This window comes from Lithobates pipiens, unplaced genomic scaffold (genome assembly GCF_037356315.1).
Source record: "Lithobates pipiens isolate NorthernLeopardFrog02 unplaced genomic scaffold, aLitPip1_a1.2 Scaffold_28, whole genome shotgun sequence".
Lineage (NCBI taxonomy): Eukaryota > Metazoa > Chordata > Amphibia > Anura > Ranidae > Lithobates > Lithobates pipiens.
Genome location: NW_027507789.1, coordinates 212,066,368 through 212,083,259, shown reverse-complemented (window position 1 = coordinate 212,083,259; position 16,892 = coordinate 212,066,368). Strand labels below are relative to the sequence as shown.

Sequence of the window (16,892 nt, the reverse complement as noted above, 5' to 3'; positions counted from 1 at the left end):
GAGCTATCTGTTCTACCAACATTCCCCAAATAGCTATGCTGTGAATCCAGCTCTAGAAAGAAATTATTTTTCTTCTCTTAACTTTTAAACATTTTCCAGCATGCATAAAAATTAAGGATCACCTCTACGTACTTTTATTATGGAATGCTTGTTACGTCTCAACTGTCAACCAGTAGTTACCACATTATTTTAAGTAACATTCATATTTTCAGATTGCAAATAATAAAATTCTGAGCATGGAGACGTCTCCCTGTCTTAGATTCTGGAATGCCTGTGGCTTATTTACGAAAACTGATATTTGTGGGATGTTCGGATTCCCGCAGCACATCTGTCACTGGAGCAGTAAGCACTCTTCCTGGCATGCTGCATGCATCAAGGTCAGTGTGTTGGCAAAGTGGGTCAGAGCAGATGATGCAGGCGGAGGGGGGGGGGGTCATGGATAGAGAAATTCTCATTGCACCGTCCTGATTCATATAGTAATAAAACTGATCAGCTCCAATATACATTTGAAGGTTTGTCATATGTATACTTGCATTGGGGTAAATTCATTTAAGATTCAAGATCTTATTAGTCCAAACGAAGGGCCATTAGATGAATTTAAAGCAAGCCTGGCTAATTCTAACTCATTATATTATAAATAAATTAATGAACAAGGTACCTTCATGTCCAAATGATTGGTAGATCTACGGATGTAGGCAGCTGGAGTTACATGTAAAATTTCACTCTTTACGCAGGAGTCAAGCTTTGCCCCATCCATTCCTTGTATTGTCAAATTGAACTCAACGACCAATAAAGAGATGGGAGATAGTAGGGCCATATAAAAATGTTACTGTAAAGAAACAGCCTTCTCAATGGTCAATGAAACCACCAATTGCATTACAGTTTCATTAGGGAGGCAGAAGAGGGCAGGGCAATGCTTGACCTGACTTTTTGTATCAGCGTTCACTAAAAGTCACCTCTGCCTGGGCATTTTTTCATTAAATTTAAAAAAAAACGGACCCCAACAGGCATTCCTGGCCAATACCGGACCCCAACGGGCATTCCTGATTTGTTACGGGGGTATTCCCCGCCCGTAACTGACCCAGACAGGCGTTCCCCGCCCGTAACTGACCCAGACGGGCGTTCCCCGCCCGTAACTGACCCAGACGGGCGTTCCCCGCCCGTAACTGACCCAGACGGGCGTTCCCCGCCCGTAACTGACCCAGACGGGCGTTCCCCGCCCGTAACTGACCCAGACGGGCGTTCCCCACCCGTAACTGACCCAGACGGGCGTTCCCCACCCGTAACTGACCCAGACGGGCATTCCCCACCCGTAACTGACCCAGACGGGCATTCCCCACCCGTAACTGACCCAGACGGGCATTCCCCACCCGTAACTGACCCAGACGGGCATTCCCCACCCGTAACTGACCCAGACGGGCATTCCCCACCCGTAACTGACCCAGACGGGCGTTCCCAACAGACCCAGTTGGCCGTTCCCCGCCCATAACAGACCCTAATGGGCATTCCCCGCCCATAACAGACCCTAATGGGCATTCCCCGCCCATAACAGACCCTAATGAGCATTCCCCGCCCAAAACAGACCCTAATGGGCATGCCCCGCCCATAACAGACTCTAATGGGCATGCCCCACCCATAACAGACCCTAATGGGCATTCCCCGCCCATAACAGACCCTAATGGGCATTCCCCGCCCATAACAGACCCTAATGGGCATTCCCCGCCCATAACAGACCCTAATGGGCATTCCCCACCCATAACAGACCCTGACAGGCATTCCTCGCCTGTAACAGACCTTGATGGGCACAAATGCCACTGGGTGCTATATTGCCTATCTGCCAGAAGCTGGTGGCAGTTGTGCACGTGCACAAAACTCTGATGCACGTGTATTGCTGGTCTCTTGTAGCTTTCAAATGCCTGAAAGAGACCAGCAGTGCATCTGCACATGCGCCATTTAAAAAAAAAAAAAAAAAAAAAAAAAAACTTTTTTATTGGCAGTGCAGAAGAGGGGCGGGGGGACGTCGTTTATGAATGGTTTAGTTCTGCTTTAATTTGTGTCTTTTATATCTCTTGTACATTTGTTTGCTCTTGCATAGCTATCTTACAACACCAATAAGGCGTCTCACCGTTCACCTACACATATACGGGGCCTGTTGGATTCTGTACTCTGATCGGTGACCCTGCCAAGGCACACACAGCTGTCTGATCTTTTCACACTCAGGAGAAAGCCACCATTTCCCCGACACACACGCCTGAACCTAGAAGGGTCCGCGTGTATTTATAGCAGGTCCATGTCTGCACCCACTACTGTATTCTCAACCTGACCAGCACATCATACATTCCTGTGGTCTCTTATTTTCTGTAAAGTGTATCTACAGCCAAAGTGTTGTCGTGGGAGGGGTAGGGAATGATTAAGAACCCTGCCAAGTTTGTTTTGTAGGTTGTGGCACCATTCAGATTTTGCCTCACTTCCTGTGTCCGAGTTCGTTGTCACCAGGACAGGAAGTGAGGGGAAATCTCTCTAGCAGGGACACAACGATGATGCAAACTGTTTAAAATAACAGGTTGGGGAAGACTAAATAGTATTTTTTTTTATATGTTTGTGTCCCCAACCTCTTCTTGTATGTAAGGTTGCCACCAGGACAGGAAAGGAGGGGAAGTCTCCACAACGGGACTATAGGGGGTTCTGTTTACTGCTCTATCCAAGGCGAAGACAAATGTTGTGGCTAGACAAACACCTTAAATTAGAACTATACCACCAAAACGGCAAGCGAAAAATAAATGTTCATGTGTGTTTGTACATTGATTTTTTTCCTTGCCTTTTTGGTGTTTAGGCGTCAAAGGCTTTTAGCATTTTAAGGCTGAGTTTACACTTATGCGATGCCAGACATTGCATGTAATGGCACTGCATTGCTGTGCACATCACATGTATGGCTGAATTTGCATCACACAGACATCGCATTTTGTCTACCTGAAATCGCATTGTATTTGCACCAAAATGGTGCAGGGCCCCTTTTTTGGTCCACACTGAAATCAGATCACATGGGCGTTCTGCAAACCGATTTGGAGGTGTCATTGACATCTGCAGCGGTTAGCAGATGTCAGTGTGAACTGCCTGCGAGTCAGATGCGATGTGGGAACTCGCACAGGAATCGCGCCAGTGTGAACCGGGACTAATTTTGTGATAAATGTTTGTCAGGAAGGGGCGAAGAGCACGGATTGACACAAGTGATGTGCAATAATTTGTATACAAGGTGGTGCTCTTGAAAATCTCCATGTTCTGATTAAGCACCTAACTGTGTGAAACGCGTTAACAGCTTGTCAAGTTCCTGTGCCGTTTGTCCCATTCTGGAGATATAAAGGATTTTATAGGAAAAAGAACAAAATTTGGATCTCTAGAAATGGCTTTGCATGTACAATGTAGTTATCTGTTTAGTAAATGTAGAGATCTGTAGATAGCCCATTAGAGGGAGCCTTAATAGCTCAGTGGAATTGCTCTGTCTCTATATTAACTGTAAGGGCCGGTTCACACAGGGGGCGATGCGAGGCGACACCGACTTGCCTCGCCGCGACCTGCCGCGACCTCAGCGGCGACTTGCAAATGACTTCTGTATAGAAGTCAATGCAAGTCTCCCCGAGGTCGCCCAAAAGTAGTACAGGAACCTTTTTTCTGAGTCGGAGCGACTCGAGTTGCTCCTCTCAGAACGGTTCCATTGTACAGAACGGGGGCGACTTGTCAGGTCGCGGCAAGGCAAGTCGTGTCGTCTCGCATCGCCCCCAGTGTAAACCGGCCCTTAGGGTAACAAAAAAGAGCCACACCGGGAGTGCATTGGTTTGAATGAGTTGTCTGACTAACAGGCTTGTATTCTAAGAAGGAGCGGTGAAACGCAAACACTGCATAGCACAAACTATACATTGGCTATACCACAGCTACACATGGACTGTAACAGAGGTACACACCGACTATACCCCACAGCTACACAACGACTATACCCCACAGCTACACAACGACTATACCCCACAGCTACACAACGACTATACCCCACAGCTACACAACGACTATACCCCACAGCTACACACCGACTATACCCCACAGCTACACACCGACTATACCCCACAGCTACACACCGACTATACCCCACAGCTACACACCGACTATACCCCACAGCTACACACCGACTATACCCCACAGCTACACAACGACTATACCCCACAGCTACACACCGACTATACCCCACAGCTACACAACGACTATACCCCACAGCTACACAACGACTATACCCCACAGCTACACACCGACTATACCCCACAGCTACACAACGACTATACCCCACAGCTACACACCGACTATACCCCACAGCTACACACCGACTATACCCCACAGCTACACACCGACTATACCCCACAGCTACACACCGACTATACCCCACAGCTACACACCGACTATACCCCACAGCTACACACCGACTATACCCCACAGCTATACAACGACTATACCCCACAGCTATACACCGACTATACACCGACTATACACCACAGCTATACACCACAGCTATACACCGACTATACACCACAGCTATACACCACAGCTATACACCGACTATACACCACAGCTATACACTGACTATACCACAGCTATACACCGACTATACCACAGCTATACACCGACTATACCACAGCTATACACCGACTATACCACAGCTATACACCGACTATACCACAGCTATACACCGACTATACCCCACAGCTATACACCGACTATACACCGACTATACACCACAGCTATACACCACAGCTATACACCACAGCTATACACCACAGCTATACACTGACTATACCACAGCTATACACCGACTATACCACAGCTATACACCGACTATACCACAGCTATACACCGACTATACCACAGCTATACACCGACTATACCACAGCTATACACCGACTATACCCCACAGCTATACACCGACTATACCACAGCTATACAGTGGGGAAAATACGGATTTAATCCCGTGCAGATTTGTACATTTTTCCCACTTACATAAAAATGAAGGGTCTAGAATTTTTATCATAGGATTCTCTTAAATGATAGAGACAGAATATCAACCAAAAAAAAACAGGTGAAAAAAAAAACACATTAAACAAATGCTATAAATGTAATTTGCAGTTCAGTGAGTAAAATAAGTATTTGATCCCCAAGCTAAACATGACTTAGTACTTGGTGGAGAAACCCTTGTAGACAATCACAGAGGTCAGATGTTTCTTGTAGTTGGTGACCAGGTCTGCACACATCTCGTGAGGGATTTTGGTCCACTCTTCTTTACAGATCTTCTCTAAATCCTTAAGGTTTCTTGGCCGTCTCTTGGCAACTCGAAGTCTCCGCTCCATCCATACATTTTCTATAGGATTATGGTCTGGAGACTGACTAGGCCACTCCATGAACTTAAAGTGTAAGTTCATCTTTACAGAAATATCTGGAAGGTGAACTTAAATCAGGACCCCCCCAGTCCCGCTGACCCTGCTATCGCCACCTCACCGGCATGGGGCTTAGACATTCCCTCAACATCCTCTCTACTTCTACCCCACTGACAGGACAGGCTACGTGGGATCTGATTAGTAGGCGTCACCCATGTGACAGTGCCGACCAATTAGAATGCTCCGAAATGTACCTCATGACAGGGGTTGTTTTGGAGATTAAGCCTTCTGTAAAGGTGAAGATATCCTTTAATGTGCTTCTTCTTGAGACACTCAGCCTTGGTGGTAAGTTTGAGGTTTTGGGTCATTGTCACGCTGGACCAAGGGCGTGCAGTCAGGTGAGGCTCAGCCTCACCTGCCATGAACACAAGAAACCAAAAATATACCAAATGATCGAACTTCGAGGGTCATAGCTCGGCGACCTGGGGTCACAGGTAGCTGAAGTCCTAACCCACCACTGGTCAAAATTTGGGGCTCTTGCCACCTATGGTTCCGGAGATACGGGGTTTCTTGCGTAGCCTGTCAGAAGCTAAATACAAGCTGGTACGCTCTGCAGCAGACCAAGAGGATGAGCTCACAGTGCCTCTCCTCACTTCTTGTCAGAGGCACTGAGCTCAATAGAGAGCTTGGAGCCTTGGACCAATGGTAAAGCACCATTGGTCTAAGCTGTTCAATAAAAATGCTGCAGTGGAGGCATGCCTCTCACTGTAGTGTCATAAAAGGGGGCATGTGTCTAAAAGAGCAAATAAATGATACCCAATATGTCACGCTTTAAAATTGCGCACACTCGTGGAATGGTGCCAAACTTCAGTACTTAAAAATCTCCATAGGTGACGCTTTAAAAAAAAAATTTAGGTTACAGAGGAGGTCTAGTGCTAGAATTATTGCTCTGGCTCTAATGTTCATGGCGAATGTAACCTGTGTGTATCTGGCTCTGATACTAGCCAGTGCCTCACCAGTCACTGACCTCACCGCACGTCCCTGTGCTGGAAGACCCATCCACCACCCATCTTCAGTGTTCTGGCTGAGGGAAGAAGGTTCCCATCCAAGATTTTACCACACATGGCCCCTCAATGCGGCAAAGTACCTTTAGCAGAGAAAAAGCCCCAAAGCATAACGTTTTCACCTCTGTGCTTGACTGTAGGGATGATGTTCTTAGGTTCATAGTCAGCACTTTTCTTCCTACAATCACAGCGAGTTGAGTTAATGACAAAAAGCTCAATTTTGGTCTCATCTGACCACAGCACTTTCTCCCAATCCTTCTCTGAATCTTTTACATGTTCATTGGCAAACTTCACACAGACCTGTACATGCGTCCTCTTGAGGAGAGGGATCTTGTGGGTGCTGCAGGATTTCAAACTATGACGGCATATTGTGTTACCAATGGTTTGTTTGGTGACTGTGGTCCCAACTGCCTTCAGATCATTCACAAGCTCCTCCGGTGTAGTTCTGGTCTGATCCCTCACTTTTCTCATGATCCTCCTCACCCCATGAGGAGAAATCTTGCATGGAGCTCCAGACCGAGGGCGATTGATTGATGGTTATTTTGTATTTCCTCCATTTGTGAATAATCGCTCCAACAGTTGTCTCCTCACCAAGCTTCTTGCTGATGGTCTTGTAGCCCATTCCAGCCTTGTGCAGGTCTACAGTCTTGTCCCTGATGTCCTTTGACAGCTCTTTGGTCTTACCCATGATGGTGAGGTTTGAATAGAAGAGATTCTGTGGACAGGTGTGTCTTTTATACACATAACAAGTTATCATTAGGAGCGTCTTCTTACATGACAGGACTAATTTGTGTACTACATGAGCACCTACTGTAGCCAGTCTGTGGAAGTCACAATTATTGTTGGTAGGTAGGGGATCAAATACTTAATTTACTGTGTTTTTTTCTGGATTTTTGGTTAATATTCTGTCTCTATCATTTAAAATGCACCTATGATAACAAATTATAGACCCTTCATTTCTATGTACGTGGGCAAACATACACAATCTGCAGGGGATCAAATAATTCTTTTCCCCGCTGTACATTGACTATACAGAGGTATTTGGGGGTCAGGCTGGAGCGGAGTGACACATCAGGGCTATATGAGAACACACCTACCCCACCTCCCATCATTCTCATTTATCACCTACCGGCCCAAACAAGCAAAACTTCCATTCATTTATTAAGGTAAAAAATCAAAAACCTGCAGCCAGATATGATTTCCATTCTGTCATGAGAAGGAATCAGAGGTGTCAGCCTGGCTAACCAGAAAATCCATGATTTCTGATCTTGTGATGTGACATGTGCTATTGATTTCCTGCACAATGAGGCCGCGTACACACGGGCGGACTGTTCGCCCAACCTTGTCCGCTGAACAGTGTTTGGGCGGACAGTCCGCTCGTGTGTGGGCTTTCAGCGGACAGTTTCAGCGGACAGTTGGACGGACAAAGTCTTTCGGAAATTCCGAAAAACTGTCCGCTGAAACTGTGTTTGAGCGAACAGTCCGCCCGTGTGTGGGCTTGTCCGCTGTACTTTCGAAATGAGCGGACTGTTCCCGCTCGGAAAGTCCGCCCATTTCGAGCGCGTGTACAGGTAGGCGGGGCCCGCGAAGGAGACGTTGCGGGCTCCGCCGCCTGGAATGGGCTTAAAGGGAAACCCCAACGCCGAAAAAAATCGGCGTGGGGGTTCCCCCCAAGTCCACACCAGACCCTTGTCCGAGCACGCTACCCGGCCGGCCAGGAAAGGGGGGCGAGCGAGCGCGCCCCCCCTCCTGAGCCGTACCAGGCCGCGTGCCCTCAACATGGGGGGTGCCTTGGGGAAGGGGGGCCGCGCGGCCCCCCCACCCCAAAGCACCTTGTCCCCATGTTGATGAGGACAAGGGCCTCTTCCCGACAACCCTGGCCGTTGGTTGTCGGGGTCTGCGGGCGGGGGGCTTATCGGAATCCGGGAGCCCCCTTTAAGAAGGGGGCCCCCGGATACCGGCCCCCCACCCTATGTAAATGAGTATGGGGTACAATGTACCCCTACCCATTCACCTGTGAACTAAAGTACAATAAAAAACACAACACAGAGAAAAAATATTTTATTGCACAGCTCCGGGGGTCTTCCGTCTTCGGGGGTCTTCTCGCCGGACTCCTCCGCTATGTGTGTGTAGCTCTTTTGCTAGCGGAGGAGTCCGGCTTTCTTCCTCCCCGCCGCCGGCCTCTTCTCCCGACTTCGGGGGTCTTGTCCCCCTCTTCGGTTCTTCTGCCGGGCCACCGCGCCTGGTCCGGTGGCCCGGTCTTCTGTCGCCGTCTTCCGTTCTTCTGTCGCCGCCTTCGGTTCTTCTGCCGGGCCACCGCGCCTTCTTGTAGCTCTTTTACAGGCGGTGGCCCGGTCTTCTGTCGCCGCCGCCGCCTTCCGTTCTTGTTCTTCTTCTTGTTCTTCTTCTTCTGGAGATGTTGACTCGACGAGCTCTCCGGCCGGAATGCCAGAGCCGCGCTGTGCGGTCACTTATATAGTGACAATGGGGCGGTGTCACATGGTATATGTCACATGGGTTGGTCACATGGTGACCCCGCCCCCTTACGATGTCATAGTCCCCATGTGACATCAACCCATGTGACCAACCCATGTGACATATACCATGTGACACCGCCCCATTGTCACTATATAAGTGGCAGCGGAGCGTGTCCCTGGCATTCCGGCCGGAGAGCTCGTCGAGTCAACATCTCCAGGAGAAGAAGAAGAACAAGAAGAAGAACAAGAACGGAAGGCGGCGGCGGCGGCGACAGAAGACCGGGCCACCGCCTGTAAAAGAGCTACAAGAAGGCGCGGTGGCCCGGCAGAAGAACCGAAGGCGGCGACAGAAGAACGGAAGACGGCGACAGAAGACCGGGCCACCGGACCAGGCGCGGTGGCCCGGCAGAAGAACCGAAGAGGGGGACAAGACCCCCGAAGTCGGGAGAAGAGGCCGGCGGCGGGGAGGAAGAAAGCCGGACTCCTCCGCTAGCAAAAGAGCTACACACACATAGCGGAGGAGTCCGGCGAGAAGACCCCCGAAGACGGAAGACCCCCGGAGCTGTGCAATAAAATATTTTTTCTCTGTGTTGTGTTTTTTATTGTACTTTAGTTCACAGGTGAATGGGTAGGGGTACATTGTACCCCATACTCATTCACATAGGGTGGGGGGCCGGTATCCGGGGGCCCCCTTCTTAAAGGGGGCTCCCGGATTCCGATAAGCCCCCCGCCCGCAGACCCCGACAACCAACGGCCAGGGTTGTCGGGAAGAGGCCCTTGTCCTCATCAACATGGGGACAAGGTGCTTTGGGGTGGGGGGGCCGCGCGGCCCCCCCTTCCCCAAGGCACCCCCCATGTTGAGGGCACGCGGCCTGGTACGGCTCAGGAGGGGGGGGCGCGCTTGCTCGCCCCCCTTTCCTGGCCGGCCGGGTAGCGTGCTCGGACAAGGGTCTGGTGTGGACTTGGGGGGAACCCCCACGCCGATTTTTTTCGGCGTTGGGGTTCCCCTTTAAGCCCATTCCAGGCGGCGGAGCCCGCGACGTCTCCTTCGCGGGCCCCGCCTACCTGTACACGCGCTCGAAATGGGCGGATTTGCCTCCGCCTTACGTGGGCGAGTCCGTTCATTTCAAAAGTTGAGCGAACTGTTTGCCCAACCTTGTTCGTCAAACAGTCCGCTCGTGTGTGGGCAAGTCCGCTCATGCAAATTTTGAGCGGACTGTTTGATGAAACTGTTTGCCGAACAAGGTTGGGCGAACAGTCCGCCCGTGTGTACGCGGCCTGAGAAGGATATAATCTGGGATCGGTGTAACAGAGCAAATACAACAGTATAGGATTTCATTATGGGATAGAGAACAATCAAAGCAAATAAAGCTTCACCAAGACGGGCCGCTGACATTTATGTAAAGCAGAACTCCGGCCAGAACATTTTTTCAGGTCTGGATGGGGAAATCAGATCACCTGGCTGAACAGGGGAAAAAAAAAAAAAATGAACCAAGTATGGCCAGCTTTACATATTCATCCATCCGCAATCCAGATACACAGCCCAGACATAGTGGTCAGGGCTCCATCATTCTGCAGACCAGTGCCCACAATTAGTAAATTGTCCCCACACCTCCCATGTCCCACCCATTGGGGCAGCACATACATCCTTATGGCAGGTGCCACATGAAATGTCATGTCATCATCTACTGCAGAGACCTTTCCACCTGGTTCTCCTGGCGATGTTATCAACTGTATGAGGCCCGGCCATCCATCCATCCATCACAACACAATACCAGGGATACATTGCATGCAGTGTCTGGGCTGCAAACCCATGAGTGTTATATACAAAATATATATATGAGATCCCCCGATCCCCCATCACATCATACTGAGGGTGTGGGATGGATCTTCTATATACAATGTATACATCTCTATGATGGATCTTCTATATACAATGTATACATCTCTATGATCTTCTATATACAATGTATACATCTCTATAATCTCCTATATACAATGTATATGTCTATGATGGATCTTCTATATACAATGTATATATCTCTATGATCGTCTATATACATGTCTATGATCTTCTATATACAATGTATACATCTCTATGATGGATCTTCTATATACAATGTCTACATCTCTATGATCTTCTATAAACAATGTATACATCTCTATGATCTTCTATATACAATGTATACATCTCTATGATCTCCTATATACAATGTATATGTCTATGATGGATCTTCTATATACAATGTATATGTCTCTATGATCTTCTATATACATGTCTATGATCTTCTATATACAATGTATACATCTCTATGATCTTCTATAAACAATGTATACATCTCTATGATCTCCTATATACAATGTATACATCTCTATGATGGATCTTCTATATACAATGTATACATCTCTATGATCTTCTATAAACAATGTATACATCTCTATGATCTTCTATATACAATGTATACATCTCTATGATCTCCTATATACAATGTATATGTCTATGATGGATCTTCCATATACAATGTATATGTCTCTATGATCTTCTATATACATGTCTATGATCTTCTATATACAATGTATACATCTCTATGATCTCCTATATACAATGTATTCATGTCTGTGATGGACATGTCTATAATCCTGACCTGTGATGGGTGATCTGTCCCCTCCCCCCGGTGGTGATCAGTCCGGGGTCTCCCCTCCCCCCGGTGGTGATCAGTCCGGGGTCTCCCCTCCCCCCCGGTGGTGATCAGTCCGGGGTCTCCCCTCCCCCCGGTGGTGATCAGTCCAGGGTCTCCCCTCCCCCGGGTGTATGAGGCCCGGGTTGGGAGTACACCGGCCGGTGATGGGATGAGACCAGCGGAAGCCATGCCGGTGTGGCTCCCCATACACACAGCGGGTGGGGCCCCCTCCACGTCCCGCTCCCCCTCACCTGCCATCCCCGTCCCTCTGTCCCAGCACTGCCGGATGCCGACCGACCGCCGGACCACCACTTCCCTAGCAACGGTCAACAGGCCGCACAATCCACTTCCCTGGCAACAGGCACCGCCCCCTGCACTGCAGAGCCACGAGGGCGGGGCTAGAAAGGGTGGCTTCTGCTCGCAGGGGCGGGGTTACAGAAGGCGGTGTTCTGCCTAATACAGTCCGCCCATCAAATGCTGTCCGCTCCGTACTGCGCATGCGCAGTACGGAGCAGCCGAAGCTTCGGAAAAACTCCGAAGTTGAACGGCGCCTGCGCCGTGAGTGGAGGAGGTAGCCCCACTATCCAAGCGGACATAGGGTTAAGAATTTTAGAGGGCCCCTCGCGGGCGAGCTTCGCTCGCCACGCTTCGGGCTCGGCCTCGCTCCGCTCGGCTCTTTTTTATTCTGACTCTATGTCCACTTGGATAGTGGGGATAGAACCTGGACTCACGGCGCAGGCGCCGTTCGTCCTCGGCAATTTTCGGATTCTGTGTTCCTGTGTACTGCGCATGCGCAGTACGCAGGGGACAGCATCTGATGGGGGACACTATTTTACAAGACACCTGCAACACTTTGAGGGGAGGGGCTACAGAGCGTGGCTCGGCGCCAAGGGGCGGGGTTACATAGGGAGGATCAACCCTAAAGGGCGACTACATAGAGAGAATGGACGGGGCTACATAGGTCGGCTCGGCTTTGATGGGCGGGGCTACATAGGTCGGCTCGGCTCTGTTGGGTGGGGCTACATAGGGCGGCTCGTCTCTGATGGGCGGCGCTACATAGGGCGGCTCGTCTCTGATGGGCGGCGCTACATAGGGCGGCTCCGCTCTGATGGGCGGGTAGGCTCGGATGGGTGGGGCTACACACGGCGGCTTGGCTCTGGGATTTCTCATTTAGGGTGGGAGATGATGAACACAGAGCCCCTCCACCCCTCAAAATTTGCTGATAGTGACCAATCAACTATTAGCCCTGCGATTACAATGCTTTGCATGCAGCAGGGAATCAGGAAACTCTGTCAGGTGTCCCCATAAGGAAAATTATCCTCACTTCCGGTCTGGGTGACAACTGCTGTCCATTTTCTTCTATGGGTGTCACAGAAACAGGACTTCAGGGAAATCCTCCGGAATGGAGTCACAGACAGAAGGTTTGACTCAATCCAGACACTAAAGGAAAAGCTGGGAGTTCATCTTCCATGGAGCTCTGTGCTGGGAATACACAGACAGCCATTCCTGAGATCTCCTATGGGAAAGGCCAGCAGCCCGGCTGTTATGCCGGGTAGGCCTGGCTGTCTGTGGCCCCTAGCATTGGTGTCACTAACCCAGTAGACGTATGAAGGAGTTCTGCCTTCTCTAGCTGCATGCTTGTCAGTGGGAAGAGGAAGCCGGGCATGCCATTGCCCTGCGAAAAGTTGCCTTTACAGTACTGTAGATGTAAAGCTTAGCTGAAAAAGGTAAAGCATCCGCAACAGATTCAATTGTCAGATTTCAATAAAGTTTGTTTTCACTTTTTATCCATCTTTTGTTACAGCTCAGTGATGCTGATCTCCTGCAGCCTCTTTGCAGCCACTTCATGTGATGGCTGCATGGTATCTCAGTGCAGGTTTCCTGATGGCGATAACAGCAGCCCATGTATTGTGTGTTGTAGTCTCCATTGGAAGCCTGTGTGATAGCAGGGGATGTGATAGGGTGACAACATAAACACAATTGGAAGTCCAGGATAGCGTTGTCACCCTATAACAGGAAGGGCTTGAACACTGACCTACAAAGCAGGATCACCAGGGAATAAAAGCGACAGCTTTAACCAAAATGAAAATTACTTTTCAAATTTCATTAACAGCTTCCTGCTGCCCTCTCCACCCCCAGGCCGCACCCACCTGCTTCCCTGGCCTTCAGCCAACTGCAGATTCCCTAACAACCCCCCCCCCCCCCCACAGTGCCACCCAGCTCCCAAAATGCCCCTCAATCTGCCATAGCTCCAGAACCCCTGAGAGCCAACAGCCACCCCCCCCCCCCCCACCCCGAGAGCCTTCTGTACCCCCATCACCCGCAGAGCCCCCAAACCCAATGAAAGCCCTCCACACCTCCCACAGAGCCCCTAGACACCTTAAGGACCATCAGCACCTCCCACAGAGCCCCCAGAAACTCAAACCACCTATTGTGCCCCAAGAGCCCTCAGCACCTGCCAACCACCCACAGTGACCCCAGAGCCCTTGAGAGCCTCAGCACCCCATACCTCCTAAGAACCTTCAGCACCTCCCAACCTCCTACAGTGCCACCAGACCCCTCCACCCCAAGAGCCCTCTGCACCCCCCCCCATCACCCACAGAGCCCCCCAAACCTCCCACAGAGCCCCTAGACACCTTAAGGACCATCAGCACCTCCCAACCTTCTACAGTGCCACCAAACCCCTGCCACCCCGAGAGCCCTCTGCACCCCCATCACCCGCAGAGCCCCCAAACCCAATGAAAGCCCTCCACACCTCCCACAGAGCCCCTAGACACCTTAAGGACCATCAGCACCTCCCACAGAGCCCCCAGAAACTCAAACCACCTATTGTGCCCCAAGAGCCCTCAGCACCTGCCAACCACCCACAGTGACCCCAGAGCCCTTGAGAGCCTCAGCACCCCATACCTCCTAAGGACCTTCAGCACCTCCCAACCTCCTACAGTGCCACCAGACCCCTCCACCCCAAGAGCCCTCTGCAACCCCCATCACCCACAGAGCCCCCCCAAACCTCCCACAGAGCCCCTAGACACCTTAAGGACCATCAGCACCTCCCAACCTCCTACAGTGCCACCAAACCCCTGCCACCCCGAGAGCCCTCTGCACCCCCATCACCCGCAGAGCCCCCAAACCCAATGAAAGCCCTCCACACCTCCCACAGAGCCCCTAGACACCTTAAGGACCATCAGCACCTCCCACAGAGCCCCCAGAAACTCAAACCACCTATTGTGCCCCAAGAGCCCTCAGCACCTGCCAACCACCCACATTGACCCCAGAGCCCTTGAGAGCCTCAGCAGCCCTAACCTCCCACAGTGCCCTGATAGCCCCGGGGGACTCTCAGCACCTTAGAAATCTCCCCCAGACCCAGAGAGCTCTCAGCACCCTCCAACCTTCCACAGTGCCCCAAGAGCCCTCAGCACCCCCCCCCCCAAACCACCCACAGTTCCTCCAGCCCCCCCCCCCCCGAAAGCCCTCAGCACTCCCCAACCTCCCACAGATCCCTGAGAGCCTTCGGCACTTCCATAGAGCTCCTAGAGGACCCTCAGCACCACACATTCTCCCATGGTTCCCCCCACACCCCCTGAGAGCCTTCAGCACCCTCCCCCCAACCTCCCACTGTGTCCTGATAACGCCCAGACCCCTTGAGGCCTCTCAGCACCCCCGAACCTCCAACAGTGCCTCAGCACCCCTCCCCCAACCACCCACAGAGCCCCCAGATCCATTGAGGCTTCTTAGCACCCTACAGCCTCCCACAGTTCCCCCAGACCCCCCCCCCCCCACAGAGCTCCCAGATCCCTCGAGGACCCTCAGCACCCCACAACCTCCCACAGTTCCTCCAAACCCCCCCTGAAAGCCCTCAGCACTCCCCAACCTCCCACAGATCCCCAAGACCGCCTGAGAGCCAAGGGCACCCCCATAGAGCCCCTAGACTCCTTGGGGACCCTCAGCACCCAGCATTCTCCCATGGTTCCCCCACACCCCCCCCCCCCCCCCGAGGGCCTTCAGCAAACTCCCAAAGTGTCCTGATAGCCCCCAAACCCCTTGAGGCCTCTCACTCCCCCCCCGAACCTCCAACAGTGCCACGAGGGTCCTCAGCACCCCTCCCCCAACCACCCAAAGAGCCCCCAGATCCATTGAGGCTTCTCAGCACCCTACAGTCTCCCACTGTACCCCCAGACCCCCCCCCACGAGCTCCTAGACCCCTCAAGGACCATGAGCACCCCACAACCTCCCAGTTCCTCCAGACCCCCCGAAAGCCCTCAGCACTCCACAACCTCCCACAGAGCCCACAGACTCCTAGAGGACCCTCAGCACCCCACATTCTCCCATGGTTCCCCAGCACCCCCCAACCTCCCACAGTGCACTGATAGCCCCCAGACCCCCTGAGGCCTCTCAGCACCCCCAAACCTCTAACAGTGTCACAAGGGCCCTCAGCGCCCCACCCACAGAGCCCCCAGATCCATTGAGGACTCAGCACCGTACAACCTCTCACAGTTCCCCCAGAACCCCCCACAGTGCCCTCAGCACCCCCCAACCTCCCACAGACCCCCCCCCCCCCCAACCTCCCACAGTGTCCCAAGAGCCCTCAGCACCCCCCCAACCACCCACACAGCTCCCAGACCCCTTGAGGACCCTCAGCACCCCACAACCTCCCACAGTTCCTCCAGACCCCCCGTAAGCCCTCAGCACTCCCCAACCTCCCACAGATCCCGAGACCGCCTGAGAGCCTTCGGCACCCCCATAGAGCCCCTAGACTCCTTGAGGACCCTCAGCACTCCACATTGTCCCATGGTTCCCCCACACCCCCCTGAGAGCCTTCAGCACCCTCCCCCCCAACCTGCCACAGTGCCCTGATAGCCCCCAGACCCCTTGAGGCCTCTCAGCACTCCCAAACCTCCAACAGTGCCACAAGGGCCCTCAGCACCCCTCCACCAACCACCCACAGAGCCCCCAGATCCATTGAGGCTTCTCAGCATCCTACAGTCTCCCACAGTTCCCCCACACCCCTCCCCCCACAGTTCCCCCATACCCCTCCCCCCACAGTTCCCCCATACCCCCCACAGAGCTCCCAGACCCCTTGAGGACCCTCCGCACCCCACAACTTCCCACAGTTCCTGCAGACTCCCCAAAAGCCCTCAGCACTCCCCAACCTCCCACAGTGCCCCAAGAGCCCTCAGCAACCCCAACCACCCACAGAGCCCCCAGACCCCTTGAGGGCCCTCAGCACCCTACAAACTCCCACAGTTCTTCCAGACCCCC

At 52.0% G+C, this 16,892-nt stretch overlaps 1 protein-coding gene across 1 annotated transcript in view; it reads right to left on the bottom strand.

The window, feature by feature from the left end:
* Window positions 1-12,031, bottom strand: part of KIF3B (kinesin family member 3B) — a 33,991-nt gene extending 21,960 nt beyond the window's left edge. The window contains exon 1 of the mRNA XM_077460500.1: window positions 11,885-12,031. The gene's annotated coding sequence lies outside the window, so the exon portion shown is untranslated. The remainder of the gene's footprint in view (window positions 1-11,884) is intronic.
* Window positions 12,032-16,892: the final 4,861 nt, after the last annotated feature.